Source organism: Paroedura picta, chromosome 10 (genome assembly GCF_049243985.1).
Source record: "Paroedura picta isolate Pp20150507F chromosome 10, Ppicta_v3.0, whole genome shotgun sequence".
Classification (NCBI taxonomy): domain Eukaryota; kingdom Metazoa; phylum Chordata; class Lepidosauria; order Squamata; family Gekkonidae; genus Paroedura; species Paroedura picta.
The window spans coordinates 84,619,146-84,637,156 of NC_135378.1; the positions used below are offsets into that span (position 1 = coordinate 84,619,146).

General features: G+C 49.1%; 1 protein-coding gene across 2 annotated transcripts in view; it reads left to right on the forward strand.

Moving 5' to 3' along the window:
• Nucleotides 1–483: 483 nt before the first annotated feature.
• Nucleotides 484–18,011, forward strand: part of PTPRA (protein tyrosine phosphatase receptor type A) — a 125,384-nt gene continuing 107,856 nt past the window's right edge. Inside the window, exon 1 of one of the 2 annotated variants that reach the window (XM_077301184.1) lies at nucleotides 484–832. The gene's annotated coding sequence lies outside the window, so the exon portion shown is untranslated. Of the gene's footprint in view, nucleotides 833–11,348; nucleotides 11,371–18,011 lie in introns of those variants that run through there. The other variant, XM_077301186.1, reaches the window with a different exon arrangement.

Consider the following 18,011-nt stretch of genomic DNA (forward strand, 5'->3'; position numbering starts at 1 on the left):
CTGCCACAACCCTGAAATCTTTCCCCTTCCCAGTGCCTGAGATGCTGCAGGGTCGATACGTATTTGGGGGACTGACATTGCATCTGAGGAAGTGTGCCTGCACACGAAAGGTCACACCTTGAATAAAACTTGTGTCTTCAAGGTGCCCCTGGACACAAAGATGTGTTTTGCTGCTTCAGACCAGCACGGCTACCTGCTTATATTTGGGGGATGACTGACATCAACGGGAACTCCTGGACAGAAGCTGGGAAGCAGCGTCCCTCCCCCTAAAACCTCCCGGAATCCCCCGACCTGGAGCTGGCAACCCTACAGCTCGGGCGAGCTCTCCCTGCCAGGAGTGCGATGCGGAGGGGCGGAACCCTCTTCCTCGTCCCCGCCTATCCCGCGGCGCCTCTCCTCGGAGGCGGAGCCCGTCGGCGCGCCGCGGCCAACCAGCGCCGCCGTCTCAGCGGGCCAATGGGCGGGCGGCTTCCATGGGCCGCGTGTGGGCTGAGGGCAAGAGGGAGGCGGCGTCGCTGAGGGGAAGGCGAGGAGGCGCCTCAGCCGGAGACGGGCGGGAAAGGGAAGGAGGACCGGCCGCCTGCCTGCCTGCAACTGCCGCCGCCGCCGGTCCTCGGGCGCCCTCGGCTCTCGTTCTCTCCCCCCGTCCTCCGCCCTGCATGGAGCGGCACCGCGGAGGCGGCGGGCGGGCTGCGGAGCCGCCGCTCGGCGAGGAGAGCAGCCGCGGGGACTGGAGGCGCCCCCCGGCCCGGGCGCTGTGAGGGGAAGTGCGCGCGCAGCACCCCCACTCGCTCGCCCCCTCCCTCCCTCCCTGCTCCGTCGCCTGGCAACGGTGAGTCTGAGTCATGCCTTGCTTTTTTTTTTCCTCGCGGGCAGCCACGCCCTCTTCCTTGGGGCTCCGCCCTCTGCCAGAGCCCCCCCGAACAGAGGGGAGGGGGGAAAGTGACCCGCCTTGGTTCAGCCGTACTTCTTCCTCCGGCTTAATTTGGGGCTGGGGGGCGCATGCAATGCAATGCTGACCCCCGCCTTTGAGCGTCACCTATCTGCAAATAGGGGGTAGTGGTCTTTGGATGCAAAGGGTTCTTTGCCTTCTGAACCCCCCCCTCCCACGCCCCTTCCCCAATTTGCAGTGGTTAAGTCGGGTCTGAGCACCCCTTGGCGTCAGAAATAAGACCTCGTCGTTTTGCAAAAGGTTGCATCCCCGCTGCTCTTTCTCCCCCCCCCCATTCCTGTTTCCACCTACTGAATTGGGGTGGGGGGGAGAGAAGAGAGTTGGCTTCCAAGTCTGTTTGCATGCGAATCTAGCTCCATCTCTCCCCCCCCCCCCCTTTCATCTTTTGCAAACTGAATTTGGAACTGTGGAGTTAGATGCAGAGAGTGGGGAGCTCCGAAGGGGTTAATTAAGGTATGATGGGGGTTGGGGGGAGGCCCTTCTTGCAGCGCCAGTGTATTTTTGCAGTCAATCCCCCTGCCTCCCCACCCCCTTCCCTGCACCTTCGGTCTCAGGTTTAGTTTTGGCACTGTGAATTTGGGAGAGGCGCGGTTGCATGATCTGTTCTGTTCCCCAGTTGTTTTTCTCTTTTTTTAGAAGTACGCTGCATCTTGTTCTTCTCAGGAAATGGCAAAGGAATGTCTCTCTCTCTCTCTCTTAGGGCTGGGGGTTAGTCTGTTGATGCAGGACTCGGAGCATGCAGGCCGGGACTGGAGGCCTGGGAGATGAAACGCTGCTTTGTAAGAGGTGCCTAGAATGGCGTTCCCCTCCTGGTTGACAGCCGAGGAGCAGGAAGAGTTTGGGGAATGCATCTGTAGCTGCCTAACTTGGCAGCTGAGCATTGAGGGGACTGAGGAATTGGAGCTTTGACCTCCCTGTGGCTGTCCAACAGAACAAGCCGGCTGAGCTGGGCTTGAGAGCTCTTCTTAAAAATATATTTTATGATGTTAGGTAATTATCGCAGGTTGCATGCTGTTTCTTGGAATCTGCGGTGCTGAACACTGAGTCTATTCATGACATTGTGCTCACTTAGATCATAATTCTGGGTCATGCTCCATTAATAAATACCCTTCCCTCACTATCAGCATGGCCTGCTTTAGATTTTCTTTCTTTTAGTCTCCATGTACTGAAGGGCTGGTTTTGATTGAAGGGGACTGACCCAGATGCCAACCCATTCAACTCCTTATGTAGTCTCTACTCTTTCAATCTCTCTGTCTCCCCTTCTGTCTCCTAATCCATATTGGGGTCTGTATATTGTAAGAAAGGGGTTTTCATTTTGGTTGAAGGGGTTTGCAATGCGTTTAAAAGGAGAAGCGTGTCTCCTTTTAAAGGAAGCATTTTACTTCCTTCCCCAAAACCTCTCTGTGAAGCCTGTTCTTTTCACTGCACTCCCCTAAGAGCATACCCAAAGGAGTCTCAAGAGGACTTAGGATCGCCTTCCCTTCCTCTCCCCGCAGCAAACACCCTGTGAGGTGGGTGGGGCTGAGCGAGCTCTGAGAGAACTGGGACTGGTCCAAGGTCACCCAGCTGCCTGCATGTAGAGGTCAGAGCGGAGAATCAAACCTGGTTCTCCAGATTAGAGGACGCTCCTCTTAACCATGACGCCAAACTTTATTTACTTATTGAATTTATAGACCTCTCCTTTCTGCAACAGCCTCGGGGCAGTTTGCAACATTAAAAGAATTCTAGTTATTAAAAATACAATTAAACCAGTAACCAATAAATAATATCTCATAATGCTGTTTCCCCCCTTTTTGAGCAGTGTGTGTGTGTGTGTGTGAATAGCCCTGAATGTGGGATTCAGGCAAGATATTCCAACAGTGTTCTCTTCATTGACCCATGGGGTGTGTTCTACATGCCAGCTCTGTAGAATCCTCCTCTTCCCCAGAGAGCACCCTGCCATAAAAACTTCCTGGAAAATATAGGTGGTGGTGGTTATCTTTAGCAAATGGCAGCTCTGCTGTGTTTCATTATCTGGCTCGCTATCCTTACAGACGTGTCTTCTTAAAATAAGACTAGCTTGCCCATGATGCTTGGCTGCCTGGGTCCTTGTATTAGATAATTCTATAATTTAGCCATGTTCCTTTGCTTCTCCTCACGTGTTATCTTTGACTTTCCTTCTCTTGTACCCTCTATTTACACATTTGGGGTGTACATCTCAAATTTGGAGGAGAGGTCTATCAGTACTAACTAGCCATGGTGACTCAAGAGAACCTCCATGTTCAGAGACAGTCAGCCTCTGAATCCCAGAGCCAGGAAGCAATATCAGAGGAAGGTAGTGGCCTCTGTGTGCGTTATTGGCCCTCCAGAGGTAGGATGCTGGTCTAGATGGGCCACTGGTCTGATCCAGCAGGGCTCTGTTGAATCCAGCAAAGCCAAAATAGAGTAGTGATTAAAAGCAGGGGATCGGCAGAACTCCTGCACATGCAGCCAGCTGGGTGACCTGGGACTCTTCTCTCTTCAGTTCTCTTCAAGCTGTTCTTGCAGAGCAGTTCTCTCAGAGCTCCCTCGGCTCCACCTACCGCACAGGGTGCTTCCTGTGGGCAGAGGAAGGGGGAAATGTTTGCAAGGCACTTTGGGACTCCTTTGGGTAGTGGAAAGTGGGGTATAAATAAACCCAGCCCCTCTCTCTCTTATTTTCATCCACTCTGTATGCAATTATGGACTTAGGAAACGGGCTTGGGGAGTTTATGGGTGAGGACATCGAGGTCAGGGTATGGAGCTTCATGTTCTCTAGTCCAGGGGTAGTCAACTTGTGGTCCTCCAGATGTCCATGGACTACATTTCCCATGAGCCCCTGCCAGCATTTGCTGGCAGGGGCTCATGGGAAGTGTAGTCCATGAACATCTGGGGGACCACAGGTTGACTACCCCTGCTCTAGTCGGCCACCAAATGAAGCTGAATTTGGATATGACAGAATAGCAAATGGATGAAACTTAAAGGAAAGACTTATTTTTGGTGTATGCCTCGTGTAGGTTTAGTGTAACTTGTCTGCCACCAAAGTGAACAGATTTTGGGTGACGTCATGTTCTCCTTGATCAGGGGTAGTCAACCTGTGGTCCTCCAGATGTCCGTGGACTACAATTCCCATGAGCCCCTGCCAGCAAATGCTGGCAGGGGCTCATGGGAATTGTAGTCCATGGACATCTGGAGGACCACAGATTGACTATCCCTGTCCTTGATGGTTCAACAGTGAGCTGCTGCACTGATTTGAGACTGATTTGAGGGTAGGGCTCAATGGCTTGTGCTATGCAGGTACATTATAATGCAAGGGGGAGATTGCAGGCCTCTGTGTATTAATTGTGCCCAGGCCGAAGGGAGTATTGTGGTAGGAAGGTCAGAATCTGGTTAGTGCAGATGGGTCAATTATCTCTTAACCCAGCTTTGGATCCGTTGCAACCTTGCAAATTGCCTAGTTAACCAGCAGTGAGTGAGAAATTCCCCCAGAGGACCAGCCAGGAATATTTTGTGAACTGGAAGAAAATGTCTGTGACCTAATAGCTTTTGTGAGCATACCTGCATGGCTGGGTGGCTTATTGTCCTTGATTACCTAGTCCACGTAGAACATGGTCATGTACCAAAGGAGGGGAAGTTCTTCTGGTTTACTTATGTCTAAAATAAGGAGAACGAGGCCTCCTCTGTTCTGGCAAGGGATTTGGGTGTGGTGGAGAACGAGGCTTGTTCATCTTAGCTTCGTAAAATGTTTGTGTTTTCAGTGACCCGTCCTGAGTTTTGTTCTTGGAGATAATAGGTGGATGCTATTTTGTGTCTTCACTTCTCACCTGGGCTGATCATCAAGGCATGAAGGTACCCCAGAAGGAAAAAAAAGGAAGCACAAGGCAAGATAATGATAAAGACTGTCTGGCCACCTCATGAGGAGGAAGGACTCCCTGGAGAAGAGCCTGATGCTGGGAGCAATTGAGGGCAAAAGAAGAAGGGGACGACAGAGAATGAGGTGGCTGGATGGAGTCACTGAAGCAGTCGGTGCAAACTTAAATGGTCTCCAGGGAATGGTGGAGGACAGGAAGGCCTGGAGGATCATTGTCCATGGGGTCGCGATGGGTCGGACGCGACTTCGCACCTAACAACAACATCATTATTTGGACTTTTACTAATAATACAGAGAGAACTATTACATTATCTTGCTTTGTGATTCCTTTTTCTTCTTCTTCTGAGTTCATATTGAGGAATCTACAGTTCCATATTTGATTGAAATTACCCCAGGCAATTGCCCCAGCATTGGCAAAACTCCACGGAAAGGGATGCCAGCCTCTGAGGGGGGGGGGCAGAAAGAACCACAGCGGGTATTGGAGCAACTTTCTCCACAGAGGGATGTCTTCAGTTAGAGGCCAGAAAGAGATTTGCATCCTTGGCCTCATCTGAAATTAATTCCTCGAAGGCAATATTTATAGTATGAGCTCGAGGGATAGATTAGGAAAAGGACCTTCCTTGCTCGTCCTCCCTCTTTGCAGAGCAGCTTTTGGGGGCAGGCTGTGTTTCGCAGCCGGATGAAATCCACTCTGGTCTCTCCGAAGCTGATGTTCCGGAAAAGGTCTGGGCCCCCTAGAGACCAGTTGTAGGGCAGTGGCATATTGTTCTCTGACCCTCCACTTAAAAGGCAGAGAAAGTTTTGGTTCTCGGTAAAATTATCCTTGTTCTCGCTCCGTATATTAGGTAAGTCTGTAAGTTATAAGACTGCTCAAATCACGGTATGGCGGTGAAAGTTTTCTTTCCCAATTACATGATATTGGTTGAGACCAGGCATAACCAACATCATCTGAAGGGCCCCTGCTCCCTCCCTTTCTGAACATTAATGTGCTCTGTTCCTGAACCTGTTTGCACTGTTACAATTATCAGTTGGTAGTATTAATGTTATGGCTATTTATATGTTATGGATTGTTTCTTGTGTATGTTTTGTTTAACCTGCCCTGAGCCTCCAGGGAGGGTGGTATATAAATATAAATAAATTAATATTGTAGCCCACATCCATGATCCAGTTGGGCCACAGAGCTGTGTGGTAGCTTTTGCTGCTTAGATTTTGGAGGGGGGGGGGGCTTTGGTCCAAGAGTTCGAGCTGTCAACTTTGCAAAGGTCTCCATGTACAAGAATGATCTGCTAGGCACTGCCCACTTCCTAGCTTTTCATGGCCTTTGAAACTGCTTGGAGATCTGGCTGGTGCTGGCTGTATAATAGTTTTCCAGACAAGCTCACCAAAGGGACTAGCATACAGCTGTTCTGGCAGGTTACTAATAGAGTCATCCTGCTGGGCCAAAAGGTGAGAAAATTCTGCTTCTCAAGCCTAGCTGCATATTCCTGCCTGAAAAGCGCTCTGTGGGCAGGCAGGCGAGCGAGCGGCTTTCAACATCTGACAAAAAGTAAATATGGTAGCATCTGAGAGGCCAGTCTTTGGTGAATTCTGTTTCCATTGATTCGAATGAGTAGTCATGTTGGTCTGAAGTTGCACAGACTGCTTGCACTCGAAAGCTCACGCGCTGAATAAATCTTTGTTGGTCTTAAAGGTGCTACTGGACTCTGATTTTATTCTCTTTCCATTGCACGTTTGCTGGAGGTCCACGTCAGTCCTCCAGGAACCGGCCTTTCACGCGGAAGTCCTAACTTTCCGTCCCCTCGTCATGATTATGGGCTTCTTGTCTTGAGTAGAAGTGGAGATGGAAAGCCAGATGCACCGCAAGGACCAAGCCTAAACCGGCACACGTCCTATGAAGATAGATTCAGAGTGCAAGCACTCAAAAGTTCACGCCTCGAATCAATCTTTGTTGGTCTTAAACGTGCCCCTGGACTCTGATTTTATTGTGCTACTTCAGACCAAGACAGCTACCCATTTGAATGTATTGTGTGTCTTATAAAGGCTCGCTAAACCTCTAGCTCTCTATTCCCCGGTTCAGGCTCCACCTGAGACCTGAAGCCAAGAGCTCCTCAAGTCTCCCTTCTGGGACCTGTCTCTGCAAGCAAATCTCTTGTGTGTGCATTTTTTCCTCGCTGGTTTTATTGTGTGTGTTGAAACATTATGTGCCTCTCATGCTAGGGACAGGGTGGCTTAGGCAGTGGAATGCCCCCCCCCAGTTAAGTTTCAGCTTCTCCAGCCTAGCCTGGTCCTGTATGTGTTTGTGTGTGTTTGTGTGTGTGTGTTGGGGAAGGGGAGGTCCATTTCATTTTCAAAAAAAAGCTTGGTCATTGCTTCTGCTTTCTTCTCCGGTATGCCTAGGCTGACAGTATTAATTTTACAGAAACCTCCTTATCTTTGTGCCCAGAGAGCATCTGTTCTGTGCCTTTATAATAGTCCTGTGTAGGGATGAGTGGCCACTTAGTGTTCTTTTTTTAATTATCTCGCTGTTACCTAATTATGAGACAATAAATTTGAATAGGGGCGGGGTGTGTCTTACTGTTACAGCACAGTAATTTGCCAAATAAGAACGTCTGGCTTCTGATACTGCTAATGGCCTAAAAAAAAAAAAAGGTGAATTGAAACGGTGGATGAATGATTCAGCTTCCAGGTAAGCAGCTCGTTTTGCTGGGATGATTACACAGAGAAAGGTGAAGGGGCATATTTTCATGGAGAGGTTTGAAATAACACAGTGGATGGTGATTGGCTCGGGGGCTTTACTCCCATTCTCTAGAGCAGGGGTAGTCAACCTGTGGTCCTCCAGATGCCCATGGACTACAATTCCCATGAGCCCCTGCCAGCAACCGCTGGCAGGGGCTCATGGGAATTGTAGTCCATGGACATCTGGAGGACCACAGGTTAACTACCCCTGCCCTAGAGCGAGTAGCTGTCATATCCTGTGATCCGGCTCTCCTCTTGGCTCTGGACTGGCAACCGAGATTCTGGCTCCAGGCCTGCTGATTCCCAGCTATTACTTCATTGGTCAAGTTACACGGAGCAATATCTGGTTTAATTTTTTATAAGTGTTATTTTTGAGTGGCCATGGCCAGAAAAGTGATTAATGCGACCAGAAGGCAAATAAGGATTCCGGAGTTCTAATATTTAAAACTGACGGCTTTGTTGACTTCATGAATAAGTAAAGCTTCCAGCGTTGGAGAACGCAGATGGTCCTGGCGGGAAAGTCTGCAGGGAGGAATATATATAAGGCTGCATGTGTTTGGAGAACAGTTGAGATGTGTCAGAACAAAGGCCCTTGATCCCATCACCCTCTTTAAGCATAGGCTGGAGAGCCATCTGAAGGAGAGGCTGATTCTGTGAAGGTTCAAGGGGGTGGCAGGTGACAGTGGATGAGCGAGAGGGCTGTGAGTGTCCTCCATAGTGCAGGGGGTTGGACTAGATGGCCCATGAGGTCCCTTCCAACTCTGTGATTCTATGATTTTATGGGAAGCAGAGCTGTGGACACACCCCTTCCCATCCCCTCCAGGCCCATCCTTGGCCATTTTGGGACGGGGTGATGGTGGAGGTTGACATGACCATATATAGTCATATCACCCAATAACTGCTTAACCCTTTTTAAAAATCTATACAAAATCAATCGACTCCCTTACAGGGCCACCAAGAAAGCCCAGGGTTTCACAAAACCCTGCTTGAGAAAGCCTACCCTATGGCTCGGTTTGAACCAGATTCCACTTTGTTTTTCCTTTTGCCTCCTGCAAGACTGCATTTCAAATGAATCGGCTTTCTCCCTGTGTCAGCTTTTGCCGTGGTCCAGCTAAAAGTGGCGCAACCTAGCGAGTAAGTCCATAAGCTGTAATACCACCCAAAACGGAAGCGTTCCTAAGCGACTCGCCCGCGTTCACTTATCTTTGATCACTATTTGCGGTACACTGGAGGTGGCTGAGAGAGAGATTAACGGAGCAACCCTAAACAGAATTATACCCTTTCCGAGTCTTATTTGCCTGCTTGTGTCAAAATCCAGAGTAGAGAGCTGAGCAAGCGAGAAGCCCTTGTTAACAAACTTCAACTTGTTCACACTGCATCCAAAATAGTTAGATGACATCACTCATTGGAGCAGTGCCACCAGACGTTACCACCGTGCTCTGTAGATGCAAAGGCAGCTGGAACGGCGCATCATGCTTCAGCCGTCCAAGTGAACTTTAAAGTGTACTATGACAGAGAAGGCCTTGTTTGTGGCTGCCAACCTTCATAAAGAAAGCCACAACTTCACCTGTGGAAATGTTACAGGACCTAAGAGTGCAAGGTCTTCCTCTTGTTTCCATGCGGCTACTTTGTGTGTATGTTTGTGGGGGGGACAGGAATGCCTTCAAGTCCCAGGTGCACATGAATTTGCCTTCTGCTGAATCCGGCCCATGGTCCCTCAAGGTCAGTTTTGCCTTCTCAGACCGGCAACGACTCTCCAGGGTCTCAGGCCGAGGTGTTTCCCATCACCTGCTTCCTGGTCCTTTTATCTGGTGATGCTGGGGATTGAACCTGGGACCTTCTGCATGCCAAGCAGATGCTCTGCCCCTGAGCAACGGTCCCTCTTCTATAATAGGAAGGATTCTATTATATCCTGATGCAACCACTGAAACCCAAAGTTCTAATAGAAACCGATATGGTATGATATGACAGATGTGGTTGTGTGGATAAGAACCCTGCCTCCTTGCCACTTTACTGGGCTGAGAATCATAGCATCATAGAGTTGGAAGGGGCCATACAGGCCATCTTGTCCAACCCCCTGCTCAACGTAGGATGAGGAGGAAGCAAGACACGAGTTAGTGATAGTGCTGGGTTAGATTTCAAGTATGAAAAGACCTGGCATTGCTGTTGCTGTTATTTATTATCATTCAGCAGGAAGTGCTTCCACATCGGCGCCGTTCGGCACAAATGCCTCCTTTGCAAATCCCCCTAATGGTCATTCCCTTTACGTCAGCCTGATTCCAACCAATAAGGATATTTCATGCCATCCTGTTCATCATACTTTGGTCAGGCTATAAGAAGTCAAGTCTCGCTGGAAAAGTCAACCCTGCTAGGAGAAGTCGAAAGCCTCAGGGAAAGATCCAGCCTGAGGTGCATGGACTCGATCAAGGAAGCCACGGCCCCCAGCCTGAAAGACCCGCTCAGGGCTGTTAAGGAGAGGACGTTCCCCATGATGCATAAGCCAGGAGTGACTTGGCAGCGTCTAACACAGAGACACCCAACATCAGGCTAAATTCACCAGGTCTTGTTGGCTGTAGTTCTAAAAAGGTTCATCCTGATGCTGCCACTGGCCCTTTTACCTGGGCCTAGGTGTTCACGTTTATCAGAGAGCCAGTTTGGTGTCGTGGTTAGGAGTGTGGACTTCTGATCTGGAGAGCTGGGTTTGAATCTGCACTCCCCCACATGCAGCCAGCTGGGTGACCTTGGGCTCGCCACGGCACTGAGAAAACTGCTCTGACCGAGCAGGAATCTCAGGGCTCTCTCAGCCTCACCCACCTCACAGGGTGTCTGTTGTGGGGAGAGGAATGGGAAGGTGACTGTAAGCCGCTTTGAGCCTCCTTCTGGTAGAGAAAAGCAGCATATAAGAACCAGCTCTTCTTCTTCTTCAGTAATATCAGGGCTCTCTCAGCCTCACCCACCCCACAGGGTGTCTGTTGTGGGGAGAGGAAAGGGAAGGCGACTGTAAGCCGCTTTGAGCCTCCTTCGGCTCTATTGTGACATTTAGACTCGTTTGTTTCGAAATTGTTACGTTTCGACTCATTACCCACCGCTCTCAGCCATGGCCGGCTCATGGCAGCTAACCATTCAGCAGGAAAATACATAAATACAATGTATTAAACTCAAGATCCCAATTTAAAACCACCTTTCCCAGCCAGGAAAGGAAAGGGTTAAGGTTCGGTGCAACCTCCTTATCATCAGGCCCTGCGTTTCGAGCGGCTGGAGAGGGTGTACAATGTCTAGGATGTCAGCCATTGGGGAGGACGGGGACTCAACGGTCTTCCGGCCCTAGCCTCGACTAAGCGCCTGCAGCCTTTGGATGGAGAGTCCTACAGCAGGTGGTCTAGTCCAGATGAGCTTTGCAACATGCCAAACATATCAGAGACTCTTCCTCTCTCTTGAGGGAAGAGAACGTTGGCCTTCCCATAAAGGTTCCTGCTTCTCGAAGGCAAGAAGAGCGCTCTGGACCCACCTTGGTCTGTGAAGTTTCTGTCTGGCCTATCCCACCAGCCTCCGTGCCCGTTGTTGTTTCCCTGGTCTTACTTACAGTTCGTCCTCACCTGTATGTTTTGCTTCGTAGGGCTCTGTAAATCTTTCCGTTTGCTTGTTCCACACGATTTGTGGGCTGTTATCAGTGGCAGAAGACTGCAGACTGAAGGTGGTCTCCCCCCATCCCAGGGGGGGGGGATGGAAAATGCAGTCAGCTTCCTGCCTCCGGGGATTGTGGGAAGAGGAACCCAAGCATATCGGAGGGTCCTCCACACCATGTTCCGTTCCAGTGAGTCTGCTATTCTGTGCACATGTGCTCATGCGCTCCAATCTTCATGCGCTCCCCTCCCTGGCTTGGAAGCAGTGCAGCTCTGAAACTTTGAGGCTGACTAGAAGGGTGTGTGTGTGGGGGGAATAGTTCAGATGCAATGGACATATTTTCAGTGTTCTGGGGTGTCATCCAGGGATGGAAAAAGTGACAGGAAGGAAGGGAGTGATTTCTTTTTCGTTCTCATTCTAAATATAGAATGACATTAAAACCTGGGAACAGCAGATATTGATGTGAAAGGAATCCTGGCCGGCTTTCGTGTCTTCTGCGTTCATTGGTTTTCCATACTTTGTTATTTTCTTTTTTTTCCCCCTGCAATGCTGGGAGGTGTTGATTTGTTGCTGAGGATTCAGAAGAAGGATTTAGCGCTCCCGGGCTTCAACTTGGGGTTTGTTAGATTAGAAAGTTAAACTCTTCTTTCCTGGTGGCTTTAGGGACGTTTGGCTGAGAGCTTACTGGATGCTGTGAAAATGCTTGTGGGCTTTCTTTTCTGGGTTTTATTTATTTTTATTTATTTTTGGTTTGGGGATTTCTAGAAGAGTGGGAGGAATAATGGTGTGCTCTGAGAGGGGGCAGTGCTTATGGGTCACTAGAACCTGCCATGCTTACTGCTGCGAAACAATCTAATAGACAGCAGGGACAGGTTGTGTGTGTGTGTTTGTGTTTGCTTGTATAGAGAAAAGGTTCAGGTCAGTCTTTCTAGAGGGGAGACTGCTGGAATTTGTGAGCAAAACGTTTCAGACTGTGGAGGACAGCCCTCATTCCAGCTGTTTTTGGGGGGGGACAAAAAAGGCACATGTAGCCAGTAGCTTCACTGCAGTGGACATCTGCCTTCCAGCGGGTATTAGAGTTCTCAAAACTCACCGGTTGTGTGTGGCCAGGATCAGAGCAGGAATGGGACGGTCTGTATAAGAAATTTGTGACGTCTCTGCAGTTGAGTAATTCGTCTTCATCATTAAATATAACATTCAAGGCACTAAGAAGAGGAGCTGTTTTTTTGTACCCTGCTTTTTACCTACCTGAAAGAGCCTCAAAGCAGCTTAAAATCTAAAACAGCCTGTGTTTTAATACTGGGTATACATATTGTTAGTTGTGGGTAAAGTAGCACTTGGTAAAAATTTCTGGGCCTGCTCATAAAGATAAGCATGTTATTTCGATAAGCTTCATTTTGGTCAGGTTTGTTGGTTACTTCATGGTCTGCCCTGTAAAATCTGAAATGTTTTCTGAACTGTGTGGTTATGTTTGCTAGCCAGCAGCATATTCCCGGCCTAACCTACCTTACAGGGTTGTTGTGAGGGTAAAATGGAGGAGAGGAGAAAGATATAAGCTGCTTGGGATCCTCAACGGGGAGGAAGTTGGGTTGTATAAATGAAAGAGAATAGATATATAGAAAGTGGCAAAAGGTACAGTCCTGAAACTTTATAATAATTGTGTTCCCATGGACCAGTAGCTCACAACTGAAACAAATGTTCTAATCATTAACACTGTTTGTAATCATTGCACATATGCACTCTAAATGTGATAGTCCCGTTGGTCTTATTTGCTGTAAAACCATGTGTGGGTTGTTGTTTTTCAGAGAGTAGAAAAAATTATATGATCACAGGGTTATGAGATGCTGGTTTCTGTTTGCAAAGAGACAATATGGAAGGTGGGGAAACAGGGAAGGAAAGGACAGACAGTGTCCAGAAAGATCAAGGGATTTCTGTACACCTGGGCCGCCATTTGTGAAAGGATACCTAGATTTGTCTTCAGGCCACATCAAAAGGCAGCCCAACTCTTTTCCTTGCTCTTTTAATACAGAGTGGAAGCACATCCAGGTGTGGTGGTCTTTCCTGTTTGTGGTTGTGTTTGGTCTGCATCTGGTTAGGTGTCCAGATTATCCTTTTATCCTTGGCTGGTAGAGTTGTAATTCTGGGTTGGTGGGCAATATGGGGGATGATGGAAAACCGACTCCCAGATGTGGGAACATTTTTCTCAATGGAAGAGACTCATGAGATATAGACCACGGGGCTTGGCACAAAACGTGATTATCCAGTTTGGCACGGAGGAAGGGTCACAGCTCAATAGTTGAGCATCTGCTTGGCATGCAAAAGGTCCCCGGTTCAAGTCCTGGCATGCCCTGTTAGAAGGAGCATGTGACATGATGCTTGAGGCCCTGGAGTCACTGCCAGTCTGAGTAGACCATCCTTTCCTTGTCCTACAAGCGACCAGTTCCCTAGCTTGTGGCCAAATCCATTAAGCTAGGAGGGGAAAGGCCTTGGATCCCAGTCTAAGAACAGGCCAGAAGGGAACCTTCAGTTGTTTCTCAATCCATGGGATCCTAACCTCCCTCTTCGTCGGTGGGAGCTTGATGTTTGTGATCGGTGGTGGTGTGTATGCCAAAATTTGGGGAGGACCGATGTCATCCTGAGGCAGCTGGTATTTTCCTTCATTCCTCGCCATAATTGGGTTGAATAATTCCTAGCAGAGAATCTTTGTTGAATTCCTAGCAGAGAATCCTTGTTGAATTTGTGTTAAAACCTGTGGTGTTATCTGAGCCTAATAAAGAAGAAGAAGGAGAAGAGGAAGAAGAAGAAGAAGAAGAAGGAGTTGGTTCTTATATGCCGCTTTTCCCTATCGGAAGGAGGCTCAAAGCGGCTTATAGTCGCCTTCCCTTTCCTCTCCCCACAACAGACACCCTGTGGGGTGGGTGAGGCTGAGAGAGCGCTGATATCACTGCTCAGTCAGAGCAGTTTTTCTCAGTACCGTGGCGAGCCCAAGGTCTATATCCAAGGCAGGCTACATGTGGGGGAGTGCAGAATCGAACCCGGCATGCCAGATTAGAAGTCCGCACTCCTAACCACTACACCAAACTGGGTTGTCTCTTTTTAGAAGAGATTACACATTTACTGAGCTGTGACCCGGCTGGCCTTCGCTAGCCGAAACTCATTCCAGTTTGGAAGTTCAGCAGGATCGGCCAAGGTTAGGACTTAGATGGGAGACCTCCAAGGACCTCCAATGTCACCATACAGGGGGGGGAGGCATCAGTAAACATCTTCTGACCTCTTCCTTTGGAACCCCGTGAGCTGTCTGCAGTTTGATAGCTCTTTCCACCACCAGAAATACAGAGAAACGAACTTATGTTGCTGCTATGAAGTCACTATTCCTGATGTACACAACTGTGCGAGAACCTTGGCATCGTTTCATGTGGAACAGATGATTAACGATGGCTTTTGGCCCTCAGAAAGTAGAATAAATTGGAGGAGGGAGGCAGAGTTCAAAAAGTTTGATAAATGCTGCCTTAAGCTCTCAGGAAGGAGTTGAGTTCCGTCTGAACTTGTATCGAGTTCTCTTGTTAAACTAGATTATTGTACATTCGCTGGGATTATATTATATTGGTTCCTATACTATTAATGCCCGATTCTAAACTGAGAACCCGTCTTGCGTTCCTGCTGACCTGAAATATGTAAATGCAGTACAGAAATCTATTTGATTATATACCTTTAGGGAAGGTAATTTTTCAACTTTACTCTGCTCAAGGTGTGGCCTGGTGAGGTCAAGAAAGTGTGTTTTTTTGATGCTGTGGGGTGTCAGGACTGTGCCAGAGAGAGGGTTTTGTGGGAGGTGCTTGGAGGGCAAATAACATTTGGCATAATATCTCTTAGATGGTTTCGTTTCCTGCCCAGGGTTTGCTATATTTGGAACAGGAAGGATTTTTTCCCCGTGGAATCGGACTGGTATGTTACTCCAAAGGCTGGCTTGCATCCCTCTGTAATATATAGCTTGTTTACGCTACTTGTTTTTCACAAGCATCCTTGATGCGTCCTTGATGGTCACCGATGTGGCCAAACTGTGGCTCTCCAGATGTCCACGGGCTACAATTACTAGGGGTCTTTGCCAGCAGGCTCATGGTAATTGTAGTCCATGGATATCTGGAGAGCCACAGTTTGCCACCCCTCTTCTGTGATGTGGATTCTTTGTGTTTGGGGTGAAAGAGACAGTGCGGTGTAGTAGTTTTATTTTATTACTAACTGTTGCATCCAGGAATGCAATGGGTGCTAGTGGAAGGGCCCCCATGGAGGGGACCACTGCCAGCCTACCTGGAGTGTCGCCTTGCTGCTGGGACAAGGCGTCTGGAGACAGGTGGGCATACGGTGCTGGAGCTGCACATCGTGTGGCCAGCTGGTGCAAGGGTAAGGCAGCTGGGTGTCCTGGTGTGCGGCAGCGACCGAGCCAGTAGCCCTGATGGAGACAGGACACCAGCCACGTATATTTATAATTTGCAACTTATAACTTTTCTAACATTTAAGGGCCTTTCATCTTTACAGTTCTAAATCTGCATAACACTTAAGTGCAATAACTGCGGTTCAATTTCTTTGGGAGCATTTTCAGGAGTCGCTTTATGTCTCTACGGTGTCCAGTTTGGTGGTGGGAGGGCCCCCTGGGTCTCTAGTTGGTGGTGTTTTCATTGGCCCCGAATGAAGAGCTCTGTTTTGAAGGCCCTAAATCAATGAGCTCCCTGTGCCTCTGAAGAACATTGATGGACTCCTAGAGTGGGAAGGGGCCACCTAGTCCCACCCCCTGCTCAGTGCAGGATCAGCCTCAAGGATCCAGGAGAAGGATCTGTCCAGCTTGAAGACAGCCAGTGAGGGGGAGCTCCCGACCTCCTGAGGCAGCCCATCCCACTGCTGAACTAGGCTCCTAGAGTGGGAAGGGGCCATGCAGGCCATCTAGTCCCACCCCCCTGCTCAGTGCAGGATCAGCCTCAAGCATCCAGGAGAAGGGTCTGTCCAGCCGCTGCTTGAAGACCGCCAGTGAGGATGAGCTCCCCACCTCCTGAGGCAGCCCATCCCACTGCTGAACTAGGCTCCTAGAGTGGGAAGGGGCCATGCAGGCCATCTAGTCCCATCCCCTGCTCAGTGCAGGGTCAGCCTCAAGCATCCAGGAGAAGGATCTGTCCAGCCACTGCTTGAAGATGGCCAGTGAGGGGGAGCTCCCCACCTCCTTGGGCAGCCCATTCCATGGCTGAACTAGATTCCTAGAACCCTAGAGTGGGAAGGGGCCGTAGAGGCCATCTAGTCCCACCCCCTGCTCGGTGCAGGTTCAGCCTCAAGCATCCAGGAGAAGGATCTGTCCAGCCGCTGCTTTAAGCCAGCCAGTGAGGGGGAGCTCCCCACCTCCTCAGGCAGCCCCTTCCACTGCTGAACTAGACTCCTAGAATCCCAGCGTGGGAAGGGACACAGGCCATCTAGTCTGACCCCCTGTTCAATGCAGGATCAGCCTAGAGCATCCAGGAGAAGTCTCTGTCCAACTGCTGCTTGAAGACCGCCAGCTGTGGGATGCTCACCACCTCCTGAGGCAGCCAAATCCACTGCCGAACTAAGACTGTGAACATTTTTTCCTGATATGTAGTTGATACCATTCTCTACAGTTTAAATCCATTACTGCAGTTCCTCTCCTCTGCTGCCAACAAGAACAGCTCTCTGCCCTCCTCCAAGGGACAGTCTTTCAAATACTTTAAGAACCATCCAGTCGCTTCTCCAGGCTGAACATTCCCAAGTCCCTCAGCCTTTCCTCATAGGGCATGGGTCCCAGGCCCCAGATCCTCCTCCTCTGCACCCTTTCAATTTTGCCCACATCCTTTTTGGAGTGAGGCCTCCAGAACTGCAGGCAGTACACAGATAAAACACATGTGCACAACCAGAGATAGTTATATGGTTTGCTCTTGAGAAGGGACATGATCACTCTCTTGAAGTATTTGAAAGTTTGTCACTTGGAGGAGGACAGGGAGCAGTTCCTCTTGGCAGCAGAGGAGGGGACCCACAGTAATGGGTTTACGCTACGTGTAGAATGTCACTGGCTAGATATCGGGAGGGGGTATTCACAGAGTAGTTCAGCAGTGGAAGGGGCTGCCTAAGGAGGTGGGGAGCTCCCCCTCACTGGCCATCTTCAAGCAGCGGCTGGCAGAGACTAATCCTGGAGGCTTGAGGCTGATCATACATTGAGCAGGGGGTGGGTCTAGATAGCTTGTGTGGCCCCTTCCTGACTCTGGGATAGGGAGAAACCTTTTTCTTAGCCATCTTTTTGTACTCCATGCACAATTTTATGAACCTTTGTTCTGTCCCCCCCTTAGTCATCTCTTTTCTAAACTGAGAAGTTCCAGACTCTTCAGCCTTTCCTTATAGGGAGAATAACGTAAGCCACTTTAGTTCCCCACTGGCCAGAAAGATGGGGTATAAATGAAGTAAACATTCCCTTTTGCCTGCAAAAGAAGGTGGGTTTAGCTCTCCCAATCTTGTTCTTATCGCTAAATCCTTGTGTTGGTTCATTTCTTATCCAAGACGCTCCATGTATCGGCGGCCTCATAATTCATTTTAACTGCTGTTCTTGATCCAGTGATATTATTATTCATATAAAATATATTGAAGTAGGAACCATGGATAATCTTCAAGAGAGGGTCCCTCCTTAAAAAGATACAGAGGAATCTGATCAGCCTCGCAAACCGGGTATGATCCAGCCTAAGCTAAGTGGTTAAGACTTATTTCAGTGGGAAAAGTCAAGATTGTGCTTGCATTCGTTCATTGAAACCCGTTTATATTGGTGCTGAAGTTTGTCTTGGTTGT